The following is a 25,635-nucleotide window of genomic DNA, read 5'->3' on the forward strand; positions in this document are numbered from 1 at the left end:
GTGGGGGGATGAATTAAACAGGTGATGAGATTAAGGAGTGCACGTGTTGTGATGATGTGTTGTATATAAGTTTTGAATCACTAAATTCTACCCTGAAACTAATATTACACTGTTAACTAACCAGAATTTAAGTAAAAACTTGAAAAAAAGCTAATTGAGAGTTGATTGTATATTCTAAAAGAAAAAAATCAGAAGAGGATTTTATATGTTTTCAAGTTAATGATGAAGCATTCCAGACATTGCAATAATAAAATATAATACATAAGATAATAAAATAAAATATTATTTCTTGTCCCTGTGCTTTTGTAAGCATAAATTCCCAAAATGGAGCTACAAAATAAAATAAGGTTTCTTTTCTATTAATTTTATTGTAAGTACAATGTTAAAGAGGTAAATTCTGGAGTGTTCAGTATGACCTAGCCATTCTACTTTGAGATGCCTACTCACTTGTACACAAGGAGACAAAAAAATAGAGGTGTTTATCAAGGACTCCTTGTAATAGCAAAAGCAGGTAAACACCCCAACTGCCCAGCAAAGCAAAATGGACACACAACTCTGGTGTATAGGCTGTGGACTACCTGACAGCAGTTAAAATGAATGACTAGATCTATATGTATAAACATGAGGATCTCTCACATAATACTGTGTGAGGAAAAAAATAGAAAGGATGCCTACAAAAAAGCTACATATACAATGGAGTATTACTCAGCCATAAGAAAAGAATGAAATACTGAGCTTTTTGCAATGACATGAATGATGCTAGAGAGTATTATGCTAAGTGAAATAAGTTAGTCTGAGAAAGACCAATACCAAATGATTTCACTCATGTGTGGAAATTAAGAAACAAAACAAATGAGCATAGGGGGAAAAAAAGAGAGAGGGAGACAAACCAAGAAACAGACTCTTAACTATAGAGAACAAACTGACGGTTACCAGAGGGGAAATGGGTGGGGGGATGGGTGAAATAGGTGATGGGGATTAAAGAGCGCACTTGTGATGAGCACTGGGTGATGTATGAAAGTGCTGAATCACTACATGGTACACCTGAAACTAATATTACACTATATGCTAACTAACTGGAATTTAAATAAAAACTTTAAAAGATAAAATTTTATGGGACCAAATTATATGTCTTAGGAAATCACATGTGTGTATGTGTGCAGGAAAATAAAAAAAAGTATACACTGAATTGATAAACAGAAATTTTGGCAGAGTAGTGTCTCAGCAGGGAGAGGTAGGGGAAGGAGAAGAGATAAGATGGGATGGAGATGGAGCTGTAGCAATCTCTGACAGTTCTTTTACCCTTCCTCCATCTTTTCTTCCTTTTCCTTCCTTCCTTCCTTCCTTCCTTCCTTCCTTCCTTCCTTCCTTCCTTCCTTCCTTCCTTCCTCACTCCCTCCCCTCCTTTGTTTATATATCTGAACAGATAAATCTTCAAATAACCCACTTACACTCTTATTTTTAATGTTGTTTTGAATTAGGCATAGCCTCCTTACTTCCCTATCCTAGAATTACCGTTAAAAAGTAAAGGAACACAAAGTTTATCTTTCCTTCACATTCTCTATACCTAACTGGCAATTAGTAGTGGACGATGATTATAATCTTCTGAAATGAGTCCCTTCAGTTAAGAGATCTACCAACTTACACAGATTTCCTCACATATGTATCATATATAACATATATATTGCATATATTTCCTCATATATTTCTCATCACAATTTGCAATTATACATCTGTTTGTTTGATTACTTGTTTCTTGCGTGGCAGCGTGAATAGATGGAAAGTGCCACAAGGGAAGTCACCTCTTAATGATTCATTTACCAGTGTCCAGCCCCGTGTCTGGCACAGAATTAAGGTGTACATTAATGAAATTAATATGCAACTTCAGGAAACACTGAAATCATTACTTCTCTAGAGAGGAGGGGAAAAGACCATTGTGCTGTCTTTATTAAAAGGCTATCAATGTTGCTTGGAATACAGATTGAAAATAAAGATCTATTTCCCCCATGCCAATTCAATTTCTTATTAAAGAATCATTTCAGGGCATTTGCTAAGTAAACAGCCAGAGGCTATTGTCAGTTGGATAGTGTTTATGGCCACGAAGCTGCTTTGACGCATACTTAAATTGAGCTGGGTGTGGTGTCATAGGATGTCTCATCTGTTAGGGTTTTTAGCTGCATTGTGAGAGAAGAGTGGCCATAACACCAGTATTTGCATTAAATAATCCAAATGTAGACATGGGTTCGCATACACCTTCTTGCCTTGCTACTGAGAGAATCTATACACTAGGGTCTCAAGGTACAAAAAGTTGGTTTCCTTCCAGGAGCAAAATAGGAACTGTCATTACCAAATAGATGAATGGAAGGGGACTTCAGTGGTTAATCTGTATCAGATTTCTCTCTAGTGATTGGTGAGTGGGCCAGGGGCTGGACTTTTCTTTGTGAAAAGCAAGAATTTACATGGCATAAGAGCTCTGTTTTTAATCATTAAAACATTAAATTTACACAAGTATCGTTAGAATGCTAACTTCATAGGCAGTTAATACTGAATAACTTCGGTTGTCTAGTTGATTTTTCAATTTAAAAAATGAAGAAAAATGAAGGAATGTTTAGACAACTTAGAACTGAAGCATACATGGACATAAAGGAAGAAACTTAAAAATACCTTATAACAATGTGTAACATGCTGCTGTTCTTTATATGTAAATTATGTATAAATAGCATAAGTGCAATTCTATCATCATCATTCCCCATTGAATATTAGCAATGCACATTTACCTCTGTTTAAATCCATTTACATTGAAATCCTTAATTGATAGTTATACCTGAAGAAGCCTGTGATTAAGTTTTTCTGTGATTAAGTTTTTAAAAGACAAGTACAATCAAATTACATAATTCACAGAAGTACTTTTTTAGAGTAGTCCTTCCTTTTTACACAAAGGAAGTTTTAGCCACTGGAAATTCAGAGTAAATAAATGTACATTTCTTCTAGTATACCCTCTTTGACCACCACCTGCCAAACTAAAAAAATAACAAAACAAAAATACTCTAAATATGCTTTACTCAGAAAGGATACATGAGCACATACATAGGTTGTGAAGTTAAAATATTTTCTTCTAAACAAAGGAAATTATACATATAGCTTTGCCTTTGTTGCATTAAACAGAAAGTGATTTCTCTGACGATTAACCTTGAGAGTAATAAAATTCATTATGATCGTTTTCAGGTTTATGGAAACCTGAGTGTTCCAGTGAAATCTGGTAATTAATTACTATGAACAAAAGACTGTTTAAGCACCTTGACCATTTAAATGAATAAACAAATGGTGCAGACCTCTAATCCAAAAACCGCATAAATTACTTCAAAAGACACCATAAGAAAATGAAAATGCAAGCCACAAACTGTAGGAAAATCTTTGTAAATTATATATCCGATAAAAGATTTGCATTCAGGATGTATAGAGAAGCTCTTACAATTCAATAATTCAAGCCAGTGTTTTAAAGGGTAGATCTGAATAGACATTTCATCAGAGAAGGCATATGAATAAGCCCACGGAAAGGTGCCTAACATCATGAGTTATTAAGAAATGCAAATGAAAACTGCAGAGATCCCTACCTGACCACCAGAATGACTGTAATCAAAAAAATAGTAAGCACCAAGTACTGGTGAAAATGCTGAAAAACTGGAATCCTCATATATTGCTGGGAAGGTAAAAAATGCAGCCACTTTAAAAATCAGTTTGGCAGTTCCTTTTAAAGTTAAACATGCTTGCGGGGCACCTGGGTGGCTCAGTGGGTTGAGCGATGAACACTTGGTTTCCATTCAGGTCATGATCTCAGGGTCCTAGGATCAAGCCCCCCCCCCCCCCCCCCCGCCCCCAAGGTCTCCAAGCTCAGCTCAGAGTCTGCTTGACATTCTCCCTCTCCCTCTGCTCCTTCTCCTGCATGTTCCTGGCACACTCTCTCTCAAATAAATAAACAAAATCTTTAAACAAAACAAAACAAAAACTGCATAAATTGGAGCTACATTTTAGTAGAGACCATTAGCCTGCTAAGTAAATTCAAAATGCTATACCCAATAAATCTTATTCTTATTCTTTTTTTTTTTTCTTTTTTTAAAGCTCTATGTCCAACGTAGGGCTCCAATTCATCACCTCGAGACCTGAGTCCCACACTCTACCGAGCCAGCCAGGTGCCCCACCAATAAATCTTATTCTTAAATTCTAATTATTTATTAAGAAAATATTGTGCAGTAAACATATAGAAACTAATTTTGAATATTCCATATACATAATAATTTGAGTTTGAATAACATAATGCCTCATAGTAAAGGAGTCTTGAGTTTTATATATTTTTAAATATTTGAATATAGTTTATCAGTTTAGTATTTGTGAATCTTGTATACTCATTAGTAATATTATAGTAAACGGCACATTTGAAAACATTCAGGACTTATAATATCACTTATGTAAACAGAAGGTATTACTGATAGAAGACTGTAAATAACATCTCCCTCTTAAGAGTCATGTCTCAATATTTCGCATTCAGATATTCTACACATAAAACTGCTTTATTTAATAGAGAAATTTACATGTTGCATTAAAACTGCAAATAGAAATATGAGAAGGAACAGCATATGCACTTTGCTTATGTTATTTCCCCAAATCTTCACAGTATCCCTCTATGTTGGGAATTGTTTTTGGGTGAGAAGAGAAATCTCTTTCGTTAGAGGAGGAAATCATATTATGACTATAGTTCTGTGTTTCTTTGTTGACTCTGGACCTGTGGCAAAAGCATAGATCTGAATTCACAAGCAGTTTATATGTATTTGTATCTGTAATTCAAAAAGGTCTCTCAATTTGTAGGGAAACTCGGGAAAGATTTTGAAATGAACCAGAAAGATACTAGATGTCTTGTCTAGTGGTCAGGATTATCTCACTGTTCATTGTGTAACAGCTATTTTGCAACTCTGTACACTGTAGAAAAATAACAACAGTGCAAACAATCCATTGAAGTGCAACGGTAATTGATTATTGCCCTGTGAATAATTGGTCAATTTTGCCAGTTTGCATCTATTTGTAAATTCTCTTCAGTGTGCCGTGTCTTTTCAGTATATTTTCCCTTGGATTCTCCTTTGAACTGGATTTTACTAGTTCTCTCGTTAATTGAGTTGTTGAAATCTTGGACACACTTTTGTTCTATATTCTTACATGATGTTTTATGCTTGAAATGATTGTCCTTTAACAGTTTTGGTGGTAATCTATCAAGATGACCAATGGATTTATCTAACAGAGCCAGGCAAAATGTGTTACCAGAAAAGGGTATCTTCCAGGAGACTTAAGCTCAGGCATATCTTATTCTTGGCTCCCAGGGGTGAAATACGTGTTTACTGATTCATTTTAAGATGAAACCAAAGAATGTAACTTTGTTGACTCCTCTTTTTATTCCCCCATACTGATTTTTTGTTTTATTTTTGTTTCTCATTCGCTTATGGCCAGTAAGTTATTCCCCACTGGTGACAGCAATGATTGAGAATTTGATTTCATGGTCTGACCTTTTAATGATTTCTGTAAATAGGTTAATGGATTATAGAGTTAGAGTTCTATACTCTGTTGGATAAGAGACACTAGAGAGTCTGGTTTGTTAGTCTTTTCGTTTGTTTTATCTATTTGTCCATTTAGAGCTCAAGTCAATTAAGAATCTTGTGCCCAGTGCAGTGGAAAGCAGCTGATGGATGTCTGGACCATGAATTTCTGTGTTTCTATATTATTCCTTGATCTGTGGCAAAAGTATAGATCTGAATTTATAAGCATCTTTGTGTCCTTGTATACTCAGAAGGGCCTTTACCTTTCATTATAGGAGAGTATTAATAAATTAGATTATAAAGCCTTTCATGTGTCCCGATTGGTTTTAGATAAATAAGTACTAATCAAAATCAATAAGAAAAATTGTAATTCCAATATTTTAAATGTTCTAGCCTTAAACAAAATATTTTCTTATAGAACCTAACACAGAAATATTTTAAGGATCTAAGTTCACTTAATTAAGGTAAATATTTGGTCAATGGATTTAGCTCAGTAATTTTGGTTTAATATAAAATAGCTATGCCTTTTCTGTTTATTAATATTAAGTACAACACAAGCAAACATTTTATTCTACTTTGGTTTGCTTTCCTTAAACTCATACAAATTTACTGACAAATAAGCTAATTTTTATATTGTATAATATTTAAGATTATGAAAAATGTAAATTTGTGTTCAAATAAATTGTATTTATTCAATCAGCTGGCTCAGTTGGTTAAGCGTTCAACTCCTGATTTTGGCTCAGGTCATGATCTTAGGGTCTTGAGATCAAGCCCCATGTCAGGTGCAGTGCTCAGTGGGGAGTCTGCTTGAGATTCTCCCTCTCCCCACTCCAAAATAAATGAATAAATAAAATCTTTTAAAAAAATGTTCAAATCTCTGACAACTCTTTTGATTCGCTCTTCTTAACTCAGGTCATAAATATCTACATCCATGTCTACAACTACACTGACACCTATACCTACATCTATTATATCTTTTCCATGTAAAACTATCTGTTGGTTTTCTCAGAGGGCCCCTGAAAAAATCACAAAGTAATTTTGTAAGAACTGCATGTGAAGAGTGGTCAAGCAAGATGTGCTCATTCTGACCCCAATTAAATTTGTATCAGTAAGATGTTATTAATATAAATATTTCAGAAAGTGTAAGCTTTATGGAAAGTCTCTGGAAATTTGTTAGTCTCCTTGTTTTCCACCACATATATGAAACGTAGGGAAAAAACACTGGTCAAAACTCTTACCAAATAGTTCTCTCTAGTTATCCTATTTTATCAGAGTCCTGATGGTACTTTACCTGAAGATATTAAGCAACAACAGTATAGTATTTTCAGTCATAATTTCAGTTGTTATTTGAAGTGTTTACTTTCCCACAATCTCACTTCATTAATATCAATCTAACATTTTCTAGATCCTGCTCTGGCCCCACATGTGCTATTGAGATCTACTTCTAGACAAAACTGCAAAGTAGAGATGACAATGTTTTAGCATTTCTCACTGCATTTGGGGGCCATATATCTCATTTGCTAGATCTTGCTAATCTCAGCCAACTGAGCTCTGGTCCTTGAGTCCCATTGCCTGAGCCCGATTCCCTGAGTCTCATTCCTAAAAGTCCCATTCCCTGAGCCTCGTTCCCTGAGTCCCTTTCCCTGAGTACCATTCCCTGAAATTCCTTTCCCTGAGTCCCACCTCCTGAAGGCTATCAGTATTCATTGCTATCTCATTTCTTCTTCTGGGTAGTACGAAACTATAAAATAGTTTAAATGTAGGGATCTATAAAAGCCCCAAGGCTAGAAATAATTGATGGAGTGTTACAGTCAGGTTTTTGGATCATTCGTGTCTTGTTATGATTTAACTTACCAACCTCATCTATATATAGAGGCAATAAAGCTAGCAAACTGTCCTGTAGCACGCTTGGACTTCCGTTGCTCACCCAGTATTCCCTTATAATTTTGACAGTTGAATCCACAAATTGATAGACGAAACTCCTAAAAATAAGGCACATACTGTTTTAGGGAGTGGCCAACTTACCTTAGTGAGCACAGATAAAAGACCAATAGATAAAGGAATTCTACGTGGTGGATTTTAACTAATTTTCCCAGAATTCTGGCTGAAGATTGAAAGCAGAATGGATAGGTTGTTTACATCATTTAGTCTGTTATAATCTATGAGAAATCCACCCCCCACAAAACAATATAGCAGCAGAGTCTTTGATTTGTGATTACCATTTCAGATTTCAATTATAACTATGTTGTAATAAGATTGCTATATGTCAATTGGATCTTATTTCAGAGATAATACACTTTTTTTCTGAATGAGTTCTTTTAAAATAATAGTTTCAAAATGGAAACAAAAACTGGCAGGAATAAAAGCCCTTGAAAATGTGGCATTTCTCTAGTTTTTACTCAGACAGAATGGGGAATTGAAAGGGTCTCTGTGGACCGATGGTCTCTGTTTCACATCATCACAGATGATAATGGATCCCCAGGGAAGAGTCAAAGAATCCCTTCATTGCTGATGTGCATGCCTCCTTAGCTCAGAAGATAAAAACTCGGCCAGAAAAAAAGTCTCTGGTGTTGATTCCTTCACTCACTCACTCACTCACTCACTCACTCATATTTACTGATCCTTTCTATGCAAGGTACTGTGCTGGCAAATGTATGTGAAATAAAAACATGTAATATGTATATAAGTTGTATATAATATTAGAATATGAGATACAGATGTAATCTTTATTCAAGAATGTGAGTCTAGGTAGTTTGCCTCTGTTTATAGTCAGCCTCCTTTAATTATTGATGATGGGCAAGTTATAAGTTACCTGACTTCTCTGTGAATCACTTTCCTCCTTTCCAGGATTAGATAAAATAATACCTGTAAGCATTTAGAAAATTGCCTGGAAGGTCAAGGGCTCCATAATGCTTGCTATTATTATAATGATTTAATTCCTTACTACAGGAGCTTCCAAATCACTAAACATCTCAGTCATGGAACTAATACATTCCAGGAGCTTCCAGACTCTTGGAAAACATCACTAAGACAGAAGTTCTGTCTTTAAGGTGCAAATAATCTCATGGATTGCACAGACATATTTACATCAGTGCTCTGTGATTAGCACTAATACAGATGTGTGTGTGGGAAATGTACTAGCTATCTATTGCTGCGTAACAAATTACCCCCCAAAATTTAGCAGCTTAAAACAACAAACATTTGTTATCTCACAGATTTTTGGGCCAGGAATCAGGCTTTGATGTATTTGATGCCTGTGCCTCAGGGCCTTTCACAAGGTTGCAATCAAGGTGTTGGGACTGTGGTCTTATCTGAAAGCCTGACTGAGGGAGGATGTACTCCTGAGCTCACTCACATGCTTGCTAGTAGGATTTGGTTCCTTACATGCTGCTGGACTGGGGCCGTATTTCTTTGATGGCTGTCAGCTGGAGCTCTCCCTCTGTTCTTTGTTACATAGGGCAATTCTCAAATGGCTTCCATTAGAGAAAATGAGAAATAGCAATAAAAGTAGCAATAAAAGGCCAGCTAGATAGAAACAAGAGTCTTTAAAACCTAATCTCAGAAGGGACATTATATTACTTTTGCTACATTCTATAACTTTGAAATGAATTACTAGGTATAGCCACACTCAAGGGAAGATAACTATACATGATGTGAATACCAGAAGATAGGAATCATTGAGATCCATTTTAGAAGCTGCTTAACACAGGGCACAATGCTGAAACAAAGAGCACAGATAGAAAGACTTTAAAAATAAGACCAGTATGATCTGGATTTTAAGGCATAAGCAGTTATTCACAGGAAAGATGTAGAGAAGTGGCGTTTTAGGCATGGAGGATAAAATACATGGAAAAGCATGTGAAAGAGCCTGGATGTCATGTGAGAAATTATCTTGGTGCTTTGGTACCTTCTGAACACACAAATAAACAAACTTTCCAGAGGTCATGGAACAGAAAGTTTCACAAACCAAATCAAAATATTTAAATCCTTGACATATTAAATCAATTCAAGATACAGTGAGAAAAAGAGAAAATAAATGGGGCAACCTACACTTAGAATAAGGTGCAAGTAAGTATAAGAAACTTACTACCTAAATTCTGGGACATACACTGTTCATATGCCCTCTCTCTCTTTGCCACCTCAGACGTCCCCACTGATGGCATGATTATGAGGGCTAGAATTGAGGTTCAAGAAAGGTAGCCCACAGAAGGTATTCTGGGCCATGAAATGTAGGGAAGGATATAGAGACAATTAGATCTAACCAGAGTTGTGTCTTGGTAATTAGCTCTTTGAACAGCCATGGGTTTTATTTGTATTTCTTGAATAGAACATGTATGGGGCCAGAACTGGGGCTTTTGGGTGTTACTAATATGTGGCCAGAATTGGGGTTGTCATAGTCGTCTACTGATGACCAAGACTTTGATCTTTCCATATTTGTCTCTGTAAGTAAACATTGTTTGTTCCATCATATTTTTCTATTTTTCTTTGGTTTGTCATACATATTATTAGCTTATTTTCCATATTAAGCACATCTTATGAATTCTGCTTATGTTTTACAAACTACTTCCTTACTATCTATACTTCACTGTGCTATGAGTTTTGCCTATACCTTATAAACTAATGATTTATTTATTTATGCTTAACACTTTTTATGAGCTTCATCTTTATTGTTTGTTTTCTTATCTTTATAGTACAGTTGAATACAGTATATGCAGATTATATCAGGGAACTTGAACAATTCTGATTCAGCCATAGTACAGGGTCCTTTCCAAACAAGGGTGAGAGATAAATATAAAGAAAGCTTTGTGTGGAAACATAGACTTTATTTTGCAGGCAATGGAGAATTACTGAATGGTGAAAGCAGAAATATAATTTTACTGGAAATGTCACATATGTATGTAAATAAATACAATGAGAGTAATATATGATAAATTACCAATGAATGTATCAAATAAGATGATGCATGCATTCAAGGTAGGCAAAATGATGTCCCTCTGGTGTAGGCTTCAAGGAAGATGCTATGTGTTTGCTAGTCTGTGAAGGAAGAGAATGACTCGTTTAGGATGGAAACTATCTAGGCTGAGAGAAGGGCATCAAGAAGTATACCTCTTCCCTGAGCCTTATATTGGCATATCCAACAGGTCAAATAACAAGATTATCCTCTGTATTTCATAAAAAAGGTTTTCATGGATTTAATAACTGATTTTGACTCTTTTCCAGTAATGACAAGGGTTCACTCCAGTTGTTCATTTGTAATTTACCTCAGGCACAAAATTAAGTAATGTAAATTCAGTAATGACTAAGACTAGTTGATTTATTTCTTCCCTTTCTCCTAGCAAATGAATCTCAGTGCAAAGTACTATTTTCCTGGAAGTAAAGGAAAACTATTTGGGGGGGGGGGAGAGTGGGTGAAATTTGGATCTCCAAAGAAATCAAACAATTATTAACTATACTAGGCATGTTATGATGTTGTACATCTCATTTAATCCTCACAAGCAGACTAAAAGGTAGGTATTTCAGACATCAAGAATTCAGAATGAAAAAGATACAGTGAACTGGCTCAAGTCACATAGTTGGGAAATGCTAGAATAGGGATCTGGATTTAGGCAGTCTGATGTTAGAGTCTAGCCCTTAACCCCTATGCAAGCCGACCTTTCTCCATTGGTGCTGGTGACAGAAATGAAGAGAAAGTGAGGACGTCTAAGAAAGTAATATTTGGTATCTAGGTAGTATATACTTTTTTGTTTTAGATAGAATGTACTTTGGATAAACTAAAAGAGAAAAGTAGAATTAACCAGATGCTTGTAAGTAAATTGTGAAATAATCTATCCTATACTATATATGGAAATGTACCCATTAGTTTTAAAATCATTTTGGTGAGTTCTCAGTCAATTAAAAACATTGCTGTCTAAATAAAAATGAAAACTTCTGTTACAATCATGTCAGGAAGCTATGCATAATAAACATGAGACTCTGATGGGAATGTGAGTTGGAGAAAAATAAGCTTTTATCTCTCCAAGAACTGGGGACTATAGACGCCTCATGAAAGTCAAGGGTCTCTGGTAGTAGTGAGCGTAGCACACCAGCCAGCTACCCCTTATGCTGTGCACATTCCCAAGTTTTACTGTACATCATTTATTTCCATAATCTCAATTTAAAAAATTAGTCCTGTTTTATTTCAGAAACTAAAATGAAATCTTCTCTGTAGCTACTCTCAGATTGTGTTTGAGACTTTATAAGACAGTCCTAGAAAGAGGCAGACCTACTTACACAGGTTGATGGTAGAGCCCCTTATGTCACAGAATATTGACTTCCAACCTCTGTTGTTCATTCTAAAATGTTACCACCTGATGCATTTTAGAAAGTGCTGTTGTCTTACATTTTTTGGTTAAGTATTTTTGAAACCAAGTCTCTTTTCTTCATTACAGGATTAAAGTTTTATTTTGCCTCTGTGAGCAGTCTGTTCTGAGAATACCTTTGTGTAATTATAAGGCTATTTGTTTTGTGCTTTTACAGTCCAATCTTTAGGGCATTTAGGTTCAAAAAACTGACAAGAAACAAGAGGAAATACTAAGCATGGTTGCCTTTTCTCTTTGGTTATAGCATCTCGACAAGAGAACATAGCTAGGAAACCACTTTAGCTCTGGTCTTCAGAATTTCTTAGAAAAAAGAATATTAATGCTGCCTGAAAAGTTAATATAAATAACCAGAATTGTATAATACAAACACTATTAAGAGAAAAGGGAAATGATTTTCTCCTTAGAGGAAGGGAAATAAAAATCACAGATATTATTGCCTACATAGTAGGGTGTTGAGAACTAGTATGAATTTTGTGGGTTGAATATCGTTAGACATGACTAATGTGTAGGAGACAACACCACTAAACTGAAGTTCATAAAGATATGCACTGGGTGCAGAGTTCAGTTAATAAGAAAACATAAATAACTAAGAAAAAAATTTCTGGCCACAATAAAGATAAGGAGTTTGTATAATATGGTGTCATTCAGAAGCTGTATCTCCTTTTCTAATCTTTTACTCTTTAATGATTCCTGGGCTTGACCCCTTATTCATAATCATTAAGGTCTGCTGCATAACCGTCTTCTTGTCACAGGGTCTACCATCAACCTCGATGTTCTCCATGTTCAGATATGTATTAACTTTCTATTGCTGCTGTTACAAATTACCATGAACGTACTGGCTTAAAATAATACACATTTGTTATCTTATAGTTCTGGAGGCCAGAAATCTAAAATAAAGTTGTTGACAGAGCTGCATTTCTTCTGTAGGCTTCAAAGAAGAATCTGTTCTCTTGATTTTTCTAGCCTCTAGAGATATCCCATATTTTTTGGCTCATGACACTTCCTTATATTACTCTGACCTCTGCTTTCATAGTCATATCTCCTATTCTTAACCTCCTGCCTCCCTTACCAGGATACTCGTGATTACATTGAGCCTATATGAATAATAGGTTAATAGTCCCATATCAATATTTTTTATTTAACCACATATATAAACTCCATTTTGGCATGTAAGGTAACTTATTCATAGGTTATAGGGACGGGTATCTTTGGGAAGGTTATAATTCAGACAGCCACAAGATGCATAACTTTCTAATCCTTCAGCTTCACAGTTGGAAACTTTTTTTTTTTTAAGATTTTATTTATTTATTTGACAGAGAAAGAGTGGGCTCCCACTGAGCAGGGAGCCTGATGTAGGGCTCCATCCCAGGACTAAGCCAAAGGCAGCTGCTTAACTGACTGAGCCACCCAGGCACCTCAAGAAACTTTTAAATAATAATTGCCAGCTGCTATGGAGCACTTACTATAATACAAGACTGACACTGTTTTAAGCACTCTATGTGGCTTACCTCATTTAATTTGCAAACCACCTTTAAGTTAGGTGCTATTTGTTGCCTTATTTCATATATGAAGGAATTGATGAACTTGCTCAAATCACACAGTAAGTTGCCAAGCCAGGATTTGAACCCAAGAGATATGGCCCTAGAGTCCAGGTTTTTAGACACTATGCTAAGATACATTCCATATAGATGTCCTAAATATCATCCCTCCTCCACTCTCTTCTTACTGGATCAAACGAAAATGTGGTCAAAAAGCAGAAAAAAATATAGAGAGACTGGTCTTATTAGCCTCATTCAGTTGCTGAACCAATATCCACAGCCATCTACCTTTACACTTCAGAGTGTGAGAAATTTAGACCTCATTCAATTTTTTTGTATCTCACAAGCAGAATGCATCCTAACTGATTGACCGATTCCATCACAGTGAAGAGAACTAATCTTGGCATGAGCAACTTGAAAATCCATCTTTATGCTTAGATCGAACACTGAAGGACAATGTAGCACAATTGTCCAGGACAGTTTCACTGAAAATTCATGGTCACCGACCTCAGTCAGGCTCTGAACCCAACTCCATATTCCTTTTAATTATCTTTGGTGAACTCTCTCTCCCATAAAACTCAAGCACTATTCTAAATCTTTTTTATTCTTCTTAAGTTCCCTAGATAATAATAACCACATACGGGATATTGCCTAGCAGATAACCTCAACAAGAAAAGTGATTCCTCTTTCCATCACCTACAGTGCTTGCATATCCAAAGGTAAAATCCTCAACTGTTCCCACAGCCCTATCCCCTTCCACGAATGTCAGAATCTTAATCAGTCAATTACTTATCCTAGGTTTTATACCTTCTATTAGCCCTTTTCTGAAGTAGTTCCTTCATTATAGCCTGCAAACATGTTCCAAGCTTTGCAATACTAACGGACACTCAAATAAACAGAAACTCCAATAACAATAACAATACTCTTCTCTTGGCCATGCCTCTTGCTCTAGCTACTGCCTTCCCTCTTTCCTTCCCTTCTTGGGAGTGTTTACATGCTTCTCCTAGCACATAGCTCAGTCACTGCACTTAGTCTTTTGCTGACTATCATACAGCCAAATTCAATGGCCACCCTTCAGTTCTTAACTTATGAGTGTTTCTGAAGCCAAGACACAGTAGACTCTCTGTTTCTTAAACTCTCAGGTATCTCTCTTTTTTTAAAGTAGACTCTACACCCAGTTTGGGACTTGAACTCATGATCCAGAGATCAAGAGTTGCATGCTCTATCAACTGAGCCAGTCAGGTACCCCAGATCTCTTGGTTTCCAATCTACCACTCTCTTCTTGATTTCCTCCCCATTTCTTCCTTTTCAATGAACTCCCTCTGTTTTGTTTATCCTTTAGATGATGTCATTTCCCTCAGTATTCTCTTTGGTCTACTTCTTTTTTTCTATATCAATCTGTTCTCTAGCTAATGGTGGATTCAGTTCTGTACTTGCTCTCCCCTGCTCTGCATTTGGTTATTCTTCCTGACTGCTAGCTATATTGACCACAATGGCCACAATCCCACCTCTAGATGCTTGGCTGTGGACCTGCAGAACTGACAGCATGGCAGAGGTAATATATGTCAATAGAGTTTTTCACCAGCTCCTGTTCATTGTCCCACACCTGGCTGTTGAAAGTCCCTGCTTTTCCAGATCCCCTTGTAATTTCCAACTTGTCTCATCACTGTAGTGACTCAGGAGACCTCATCAGAGACTTTGATACTCAAGCATCCCCATCTGGACTCTAACTTTCACAGGTTCTCCCTCAAATGAGTAAGTTTTTATTCCTTTAATAAATCGCTTATTCTCAAATACTCATGATAACCCTGTTTCTACTCCGATGCCACCATCTACCTGGATATTTATGTGAGAGAGAAATAGGCTTTGCTTTTATTTAAGGCAGTGTGTTTTGAGTTTCTTTGATACGCGCATCTAATCTGTATCTTTACTAACTCAGAATCATTAAGAGTTCTGTTGTGGACATATTGATTTAGAGATGCCTACTGGCATTGAAGCAGAAGTTTTAAATAAGCAGGTGAATCATCAAATCTGGAGCTCAGGAAGAGGTCAGGGTTAGTGATAGAAATTTGGGAATGACCAGAAATTTGGGAAATACATGATATGTCAAGCCACAGAACTAGTTGTAGAATGAGAACAATGCTTAGAACTGAAGAGAAATCCAACATTCACATATTTGGCAGAGGATGAAGAATAAGTAAAGAACACTGAGAAGTGATCAGTTAGTTAGGAAGGCATGATTAAGGGTTAGAGGGCATGACATGCTTAGAGCAAGAGAACATAATGTTTCAAGAAAGAATTTGAGTCAAATTCTCCTGAAAGGCCTAGTAAGATGAAGATTGATAGTCTTCCACTAAAATAAACAAGATGGAGGTTCACTGATCACCTGACAAATGGAGTGGTGGGGAAGAGACCCCGAAGAAGTGGCGGCAACTTTGCCTTTCAGTGACTTTGACTATTAGATATGGGATGCTAGTTGGAGTGTGCAAGATGTCAAAAAGTATAGGGGCGCCTGGGTGGCACAGCGGTTAAGTGTCTGCCTTCGGCTCAGGGCGTGATCCCGGCGTTATGGGATTGAGCCCCACATCAGGCTCCTCCACTATGAGCCTGCTTCTTCCTCTCCCACTCCCCCTGCTTGTGTTCCCTCTCTCGCTGGCTGTCTCTATCTCTGTCGAATAAATAAATAAAATCTTTTTTTAAAAAAGTATAATAAAGTATATTTGTGTGGTGCAAATCGTAGTCTAATAGAAAAAGAGAATTGTAGGAACAAAGTCCTTGAGTAGTCAGAGGGGGTGGGAGCCAGTGCATAGTGTCCTTGGTCTTAGATGACTGAAAATGACATAGTTTAACCATTGTAACTAGAGAGTGTCATTCTCAATGGATTTGAAGGTCAATGGGACTGATATACTATTGAAAGGTTTTTGGAAAGCTGAGAGGAATTAAGAGAGATGAAGCAACAGATTCTGAGCTAGCAGAAAGTGTTGATGCCTTTCAGAAACCCTCTCAGGTAGTGGCAACTAAAAGAGCACATCTTATTAGCTGGTTGTTGGTATAGATGCCAGTGTTTTCCAAACTACAGTTGTCTGCATACTGTCTTCACAATTTTTATTACAATTAAAAAATAACAATAATTACTATGTGTTGAGTATTTGTTATATGCAGATACTATTCTAAGCATTAAATAATTTAGTATTCACAATAACACTATGAGGTAGCTACTACAATTATATCTATTGTACAGATAAAATAACTGAGGCACAGAGAGATTAGAGAACTTACCTAAACTCACTTGACTTCAGAGAAGCTAGCTCTAAGTGTCTGTCTAACCAGTATACAAATGGCCTCTTAATATTTGTTTCTGTGTTCTGATTTTCTCATTATTTTCTTTCAATAGACTCATCATATTAATACATTTAAAAAAATTCATACCACTGCCATGAATAAAACTGATTTATTGTAAATAATGAAAGATAAGTGTGAGGTGATCATAGTAAAAGTAAAATGACATTTTGAAACTCCAGTTAGTCATTGTTGCCTGCCAGAGGCTCAGAGAGAGTGGCTTGCTCTCTGTTACAAAGATTAGCAATTATTGGAAGGGGATGAAAGATTTTGAAATGGACCAAAAAGGACCCTTCTGTGTTACCTTAGCTTTTTATTGTTTTTTGTTATTTTACAACTTTGAAAGTTGTAGAAAATGATGATAATGCAAATATTTCTTATCCATCGAAACACAAATTCACTGTGTTAAGTGAATTGAAATTGCTTATTGCGTTGTGGATAGACCCATTTTGCATCTATTTGTAATTTCATTTCAGTATTCTTTATTTGTCTATGTGCGTGGGGCCCTTTGAACCTTCCTTTGGTCTGGTTGCAAAATCTTACTTGTTCCTTTATTGATCAATGAGTTAAACCCTTCACATGTATTCATGTTATATTGGTATGAATTTTACTTGAAAAATGTATCCTTTAACACATTCTAAATGTTTTTCTTCCTTTTGTACTAGGAAGGATGGGTAAGATTTGCAAAGAGAGTAATTTCCTCACTGTGTGATTCAATACTATTTAATAACATTATTATTTAATGTTTCCTAGAATTCACTCTTGGTGAAAGTTGGCCAGTGTACCACTACAATCAGTAAGCATCTCACACTTTGACAACATTGAACTAGATTACTGTTTCTCAGGCTTGGCTGCTCTTCATAGTCACCTGTGGAAGTTAAAAGCTATGGCTACAACAACCAATTATACATAGTTGTGATCTTCAAGAACATATAGTTGAAAAGACGAAAAAGGTATATACATGCTAGGATGCATGAGGGGCTTATAATCTTCTAGAAGGGTACTCAACCCAGGTTGATGGGTGGGGGGAGATGTTTCTAGGAGAGGGCTATAGGTGAGACAAGGAACAGTCTCCTTTCTAAGGAACACTGGTGGACATGTTCTAAGAGAAAGCAGAGTGCTCTGTGTAAAAGGTCTAGAGTCACAAGAGGATATGTGCTTTTAGAGAGCAGAGCAGCATGACTGGAAAATGAAGTTCAATGAGCATTTAAAGACAAGGTTGGGAGGTGGTTGAAAGGGTCCTTCATTGCCAGTGGCTTTCAAACTTTTTCTTAACTTCACTTTCCAACAAGAAATACATTCAAATCAATACAACACACAAAAAATAAATTTAAGTAAAATTTCACAAAGCATCATTTACCCTTAATATTTAGAAATTGGGGCACCTGGGTGACTCAGGTGGTTAAGTGTCCAACTCTTGATTTCAGCTAAGGTCATGATCTCAGGGTTGTGAGAACGAGGCCCACATCAGGCTGCAGAGTCAGCTAGAGATTCTCTCTCTCTCTATCTCTCCCTTTTGCTTTTCCTCTGCCCCTCCCCCACAATTTCAAATAACTAAATCTTTAATATATATATATATAAATTGCTTTGCTCTACTCAGTCCTATTCTATTCATTTATTCATCAGTCACTAAATTTATTTCACCTATTAATGAGTGGCTCTGGTTTGAACATCATTGGAATTTGTTTGTTTACTTATTAACATAAGAAACTTGAAATTGACCTGATAATCAAACACTAAATATTTGTTTGTTGACTAACTGACTAAATGATTGGACCCATCCATCTCTTCATCCCATCCAAACATCCCAGAGACAAGATGATGGAATAAACATGTCTATGCTCAGATCACACTTCAGTTTAGTTCCCAAGTGATTCAGAAGAGAAGATGCAAATAAGAACAACGAAAATGAGCAGTATAGTACCCAGCACTCTGGCTGCAGGAACACAAGTATAGCTCATGCTTGCTGGCCCCCAGAGGCCATCTTTAATGAGCAGTGAAACAGTTCATCTAAGTCACGAATTGTCACTATAGTTTCTGTTTCCTTAGAAACAGGGCAACTGGTGAAGCTCTTGGCTCTATAAACCACAGTAAAATATCCAGTAGGCAGATGGTCTGGCAATCGAAATCGTCATGCCTATGTGAGCATTTATCATGAATTGGCATCACAAGAGAAAATAAATTCTTTCAAGTGAGAATTGAGCAGGGATGGAAAGTGTGATCAGCAGGGGTCTGTTGGTAACTGGCATGGAGGGGCAGGCAAAAGGCAGACACCTGGGGGATTGAAGCTCCACCCAGTCCACTGATTTCAGTTTACTTCTGTTGTCATTGTTCCTACTGCCTCTCACCCATTGAGCACAGCACTGTGAAATAAATGCTGTTTCTGTCCTCACTGTGCCTAGGAACAAATGGAATTTTGAGCACCTTCAAATCTCTCTTCAAGAAAATGAATTTTTTATATATCCCCTAAAAAACAGAAAATGCTAACCAGGACTAGCCAGGAGAGAGACTAATGTAAGTATTTTATATTCCATGCATATGTTTCAGAGATTTCTATGCATCGTCAGTGCCACTGCTATTGGCAAAATACTTTATTATATCTGAACAGAGGCCATATATTATAAGACACTGAAGCAGTAAAAATAGTAACTTCCAGTTATTAAGTGCTTACTATGTGCCAGGCACTGTATTAAGCACTTAACCTTATGAAAGCCTATATGAGGCATGCACTAGTATTATTCTCATTTTACACATGCAGAAACTAAGGTTTAGAGAATTATTTAATTTGGTTAAGTAATTTGAGGGCAGGTGGAAAAGAGCCACTACACAACTTTACCACTTGCCTCCCAAAGGATAATGTGGCAAGATGCAGAAGCTTTAGCATAGAGTTTTGTAGACTTTTTATGTCATGGACCCCTTCCTCAGTCAAGTTAAACCTATGGACACCTTCCCAGAAAGTGTACAGATGCAAAAAAGTAAAGAAAAGATTACACAGGAAAACAATTATTTTGAAATAGAGTTAACAAAATTTAAGAAGTATAATATAGTATTTTTGTATCCTTTGGGTAAATACCTAGTAGTGCAATGATCATAAGGTAGTTCTATTTTTAACTTTTTGAGGAACCTCCAGAGTGCTGCACCAGTTTGCATTCCCACTAACAGTGTAAGAGGGTTCCCCTTTCTCTGCATCCTTACCAACACCTGTTGTCTCCTGTGTTGTTAATTTTAGCCATTCTGACTGGTGTGAGGTGATATCTTAGTGTGGTTTTGATTTGTATTTCCCTGATGAATGAGTGATGTTGGGCATCTTTTTATTTGTCCATTGGCCATCTGGATGTCTTCTTTGGAAAAATGTCTATTCATGCTCATTTTTAATTGGATTATTTGTCTTTTGGGTGTTGAGTTTTATAAGTTCTTTATATATTTTGGATTCTAACACTTAATCAGATGTCATTTGCAAATACCTTCTCCTATTCTGAAGGTTGCCTTTTAGATACAAAAATACTGATTGGGACACAAGCACCCCGATGTTTATAGCAACATTATCAACATAGCCATATTATGAAAAGAGCCCAAATGTACATCAACTGATGAAAGGATAAAGAAGAGGTGAGATGTGTGTGTGTGTGTGTGTGTGTGTGTGTATGTGTGTGTGTATAATGGGTTATTACTCAGCCATAAAAAAGGAATGAAATCTTGCCATTTGCAACAATGTGGATGGAGGTAGAGTATATTATGCTAAGTGAAATAAGTCAGTCAGGGAAAGACAAATACCATATTATTTCACTCCTATGTAGAATTTAAGAAACAAAACAGATGAACATAGGGGGAAAAAGAGAGAGGCAAACCATAAAAGAGACTCTTAACTATACAAAACAAACTGAGGGTTGCTGGAGGGGAGGCAGGTGGGAGGATGGGTTAAATGGGTGATGGATATTGAGGAGGGCACTTATAATGAGCACTGGGTGTTGTATGTAAATGATGAATCACTAAATTCTACACCTGAAACTAATATTATACTATATGTTAACTGAAATTTAAATAAAAACTTGAAACAGCAACAAAACATAGTTACAGAAGCCTAAAAAATATAATATAGTAATATATATGCGTCTTTAGTGATGTCTTAAGTAAGATTGGACAGTGCACCAACTAGCTACCATAATTTTGAAGTAGTAATTAGTCATTTGCCTTTTTTTAAATGATGTTTTGAAGTATCTGCAATAACTGAAATTAGAGAGATAATTGGGTACATTGGTACTTTCTATTAGTTATAGGTCACAAGTACTGATAATTCTGCTAAGTTCTATCTTACATTTATCACAGGAAGAAATGTTCAATTTCTAACAGAGTTTGGTAAAAATAAAGATGTAAATCCTTTACAAGTTCAAGGATCAGTAGAATCCAATCTATGGGCCCTTTTGGGGATCCACGGATACCAGATTAAGAACCCTGATTTTAGAGCTGTGGTTCTCCACGCAGGGCCATTTTGTACCCACCCCACTCCATGGGACCTTGGTAATGTCCAGAAACACTTTTGATTGTCATTACAGGGGTGGAATACTACTTTCTTCTAGTGGGTGGAGGCCAAAAAGATGCTGTTAAATATGCTCTGATGTGCAGGATAGCCTCACAGAACCATGATAATCCATCTAAAGATATCAGTAGTGCCCAATTAAGAAACGCTGCTTCAGAGCAAGAAGACTTGGACTTGAGTCCAAATGCTAGCACTCATAAACAGAGTGATATTAGCAATTATTTCCATTCTGAATCTTGGTTTCTTGATCTGTAAAACGAGGGTGTTAAGATTTACATCACAGGAATTTTGTGAGAATAAAATAAAAGAGCATGTATATAGTAAAGAGCAATGCATCATACAAGTTGTTTTAAGCTATGTTCTTTTTTTTCTTTTTTTTTAAATATTTTTTTAAATTATAATATGTTAGTCACCATACAGTACATCCCTGGTTTTTGATGTAAAGTTCGATGATTCATTAGTTGCGTATAACACCCAGTGCACCATGCAATACGTGCCCTCCTTACTACCCATCACCAGTCTATCCCATTCCCCCACCTCCCTCCCCTCTTTAGCCCACAGTTTGTTTCTCAGAGTCCATAGTCTCTCATGCTTCATTCCCCCTTCTGATTACCCCCCTTTCTTTATCCCTTTCTTCTCCTACCGATCTTCCTAGTTCTTATGTTCCATAGATGAGAGAAATCATATGATGATTGTCTTTCTCTGCTTGCCTTATTTCACTTAGCATTATCTCCTCCAGTGCCGTCCATGTTGCAGCAAATGTTGAGAATTCGTTCTTTTTGATAGCTGAGTAATATTCCATTGTATATATGGACCACATCTTCTTAATCCAGTCATCTGTTGAAGGGCATCTCGGCTCCATCCACGATTTAGCTATTGTGGACAATGCTGCTATGAACATTGGGGTGCATATGGCCCTTCTCTTCACTATGTCTGTATCTTTGGGGTAGATACTCAGTAGTGCAATGGCTGGATCATAGGGTAGCTCAATTTTTAACTTTTTAAGGGACCTCCACACTTTTCCAGAGTGGCTGTACCAACTTGCATTCCCACCAACAATGTAGGAGGGATCCCCTTTCTCCACATCCTCTCCAACAATTGTTGTTTCTTGCCTTGTCAATTTTTGCCATTCTAACTGGCGTAAGGTGGTATCTTAGTGTGGTTTTGATTTGAATTTCCCTGATGGGTAATGATTTTGAACATTTTTTCATGTGTCTGTTAGCCATTTGTATGTCTTCATTGGAAAAGTGTCTGTTCATATCTTCTGCCCATTTTATGATTTGTTTATTTGTTTCTCCTGTACTGAGTTTGAGAAGTTCTTTGTACATCTTGGATACCAATCTTTTATCTGTAGTATCATTTGCAAATATATTCTCCCATTCCGTGGGCTACCTCTTAGTTTTTTTGAGTGTTTCCTTGGCTGTGCAGAAGCTTTTTATCTTGATGAAGTCACACAAGTTTATTTTATCTTTTGTTTCTCTTGCCTTTGGAGATGTGTCATGAAAAGGTTGCTGTGGCTGATGTCGTAGAGGTTGCTGCCTATGCTCTCCTCTAGGATTTTGATGGATTCCTGTCTCACATCGAGGTCTTTTATCCATTTAGAGTTTATCTTTGTGTTTGGTGTGAGAGAGTGGTCAAGTTTCATTCTTTTGCATGTAGCTGTCCAATTTTCCCAGCACCATTTATTGAAGAGACTGTCTTTTTTCCACTGGACGTTTTTTCCTGCTTTGTCAAAAATTAGTTGCCCAAAGAGCCGGGAGTCCATTTCTGGATTCTCTATTCTGTTCCATTGGTCTATGTGTCTGTTTTTGTGCCAGTACCATGCTGTCTTTGCGATCACAACTTTGTAGTAAAGCTTGAAATCCAGCATTGTGATGCCCCCTGCTTTGTTTTTCCTTTTCAACAATTCCTTGGCGATTCGGGGCCTTTTCTGTTTCCATATAAATATTAAGGGCTATTTGTTCTTTTGAGTTTTTGGATTACACAGGGTCATTCAGTGGTTATTTCTGGGGACCAATGAGAAGGCTACAAGGTCAGATTTTTAGACATCTAACCTACACTTTAACCAGAGAATTTCTGTTTTTTATTTATTTTACATATTGAGCTTCTGTGAAAGATATTGAAATGGATAAACTCTTTGTTGTTTAATATAATGCCAGACATAGTTATTATTTTAAGTATATCATGATAAGCAAGTATTAAAAAAGGATTATGATTCCTTATTTCTTAGCCTTCAATCACTTGGATGTACATATTGCAGGAGTTATGTTAGACAGCATTACTTTTGGTCAAAGTTTGAACACAGAATCTTGAGAAGAAAAATACACACTCAATTTGCTTCTACATGTCATATTTTGGCAATTATTTTCTCTCTACAAACATTGAAAACACATCAAATAAAAGTAGCAAGACATTCATATTTCAAAACCACCTTTCCCCCTCCTGCTGACACAGAACAGAACTTTCTCTTTCTCAGTTTCATGTATATGGTAATCAGTTTGCTTTCCTTTGAACTAGATAATTGTAAGAATCACAGAATACCCAAAGCCTGTCCATGTATATTTATGTTCACTAACACAGTTACACAAGGGATCAGCAGAAATATTACTGGTTCTGTTGGTTTAAATTAAATTCCTTAATCAATCCCCTGAGAAGTGTTATCCAGGAGGTAACTGCCGAATGTGCATTAATCTTTTATGTGCTTCATTCTACAACAGTTTCTGGGAGGCCTGCAAATGTGAATTTTGCACAACAAAAATGAGTTGCTAACATCAGACAAGGCACCTAGTGGTTTCCTGATCTTGGAAACCTAATTACACAGGCTTGGCACAGCAGAAGACAGACATGATAAAGTTTTCTTTCCTATACTGCTCTTCATGCATCTCCCTTAAGAGTAGCAGAAGCTAACATCTACTGATTGCTTTCTTATGCCAAAACTTTATCATTTTTTAGTTCCCAAAAGAACCCTGTGAAGTCAGTACTATTTTCATCATCCACTTTATCAACTGAGGAAGTCATGGCTCAGAGAGGTTGAGTAGTTTGCCTAAAGTCACCAAGCTTTAAGTGGCTGAAGGAGAATGGGAACCCAGGTCTTTTTGATTCCACAGTATATGACCTTAGCCAGTACTAAATACTGCCTTTCCTCATCTAACCCTTTCCTTCTTCCCTGCCCCAGCAATAAGGTGATTATTTAAGCACTACATTTACAGTTGGACTAGGGGTGGGATGTTACCAAGAGCTAGACTACTCTGGAGTGCTAGCTTCTCTGTTACTCTCTTACCAAGGCTAAGATGCAGAGATGTTTGTGGTAGATGTAGAGAGGAAATAAATATGTAAGTTGGAGCCTTTGTGGTTTTTCTTCTTCTGTGCTTCATTGAATTGTACCCTAAAGTCCTCCCTCACTCCTTTGCCCAGGTAGCTGGATGTGAACCACTCATTGGCTTAAAAGGGAGTTGTCAAAATAGATTCAGAGAACAGAGCTGTTGACATATCAGCTCTTGGACTTTTCGAAAGCTTTATTTCAAGTGTGACATCAAAATTATTTGAAAACAGACTTAATCCAGTTGCTGACCATTTTCCCTAAACTGAAAAAGCAATCTTATTTAGCTGAATGGGCATGGGCATTTAGACAGTAGCTAAGTCTGAAAGGGAAGATCTCCAAGTATAGTTGGCAAACAGCACTGGGGTGGAGATACCACTGATCTTGTGAGGGGCAGGAACAAAGCCCATGCTTTCAGGTCTTCTCATGGCCTATTGGTGAAAATTTCACCTGTTGAAGTGCCTAAGACATTGCTCAGCCCTCTATGTGGCCTACTTGTGTGAGCAGCAGCCTTCTCCACGTGCTGGAATTAAGTACTGGGGTCATGTGACACTTATAGGGGGTGGTGAAAATGTGCGGGTAAAGGAATACTTATCTAGGCACCATACGGTAACTGGAACCAGCCTGCTATATCTAACAGTTCATATACAGCCGTAGAGAATTATCCCTTCCATCCATAGATAATTTTATATTCCTTAAAGTGTTCAATAAATGTTCTCTAGTAACTAGAAGATCCCAGAGGGAAGGGAATAATAATGAGCTCTGAGTCTATGGATGATTCTTATATTGACTGAGTACTAATTGCAAAAGCAACTAACATTAATCGAATTCTTAACTATGTTCCTGGTACTGTGTTTAACACTTTATATACATTATTGCTTACGATCTGCATAAAATCCCTATGAGGTGATACTGTTTTTAATTTTCATTTTACAGATACAGAAACTGAGGTTTATTGAAT

General features: G+C 36.7%; 1 long non-coding RNA gene across 33 annotated transcripts in view; it reads left to right on the forward strand.

The window, feature by feature from the left end:
- The window catches only part of LOC123804027 (uncharacterized), a 146,427-nt gene that overhangs the window by 20,354 nt on the left and 100,438 nt on the right, over positions 1 to 25,635 (forward strand). For 25 of the 33 annotated variants that reach the window (XR_015725489.1, XR_015725490.1, XR_015725492.1 and 22 more), the window contains 4 exons: positions 14,095 to 14,198; positions 15,152 to 15,234; positions 17,572 to 17,771; positions 19,221 to 19,332. The exons of 2 other annotated variants lie outside the window; for them this stretch is intronic. This is a non-coding gene — a long non-coding RNA (uncharacterized LOC123804027). Of the gene's footprint in view, positions 1 to 14,094; positions 14,199 to 15,151; positions 15,235 to 17,571; positions 17,772 to 19,220; positions 19,333 to 20,299; positions 20,428 to 25,635 lie in introns of all 33 variants that reach the window. 6 more of the 33 variants (XR_015725485.1, XR_015725491.1, XR_015725493.1 and 3 more) reach the window with 6 other exon arrangements.

Source organism: Ursus americanus, chromosome 8 (assembly GCF_024610735.1).
Source record: "Ursus americanus isolate L20-20 chromosome 8, mUrsAme1.1.p, whole genome shotgun sequence".
Lineage (NCBI taxonomy): Eukaryota > Metazoa > Chordata > Mammalia > Carnivora > Ursidae > Ursus > Ursus americanus.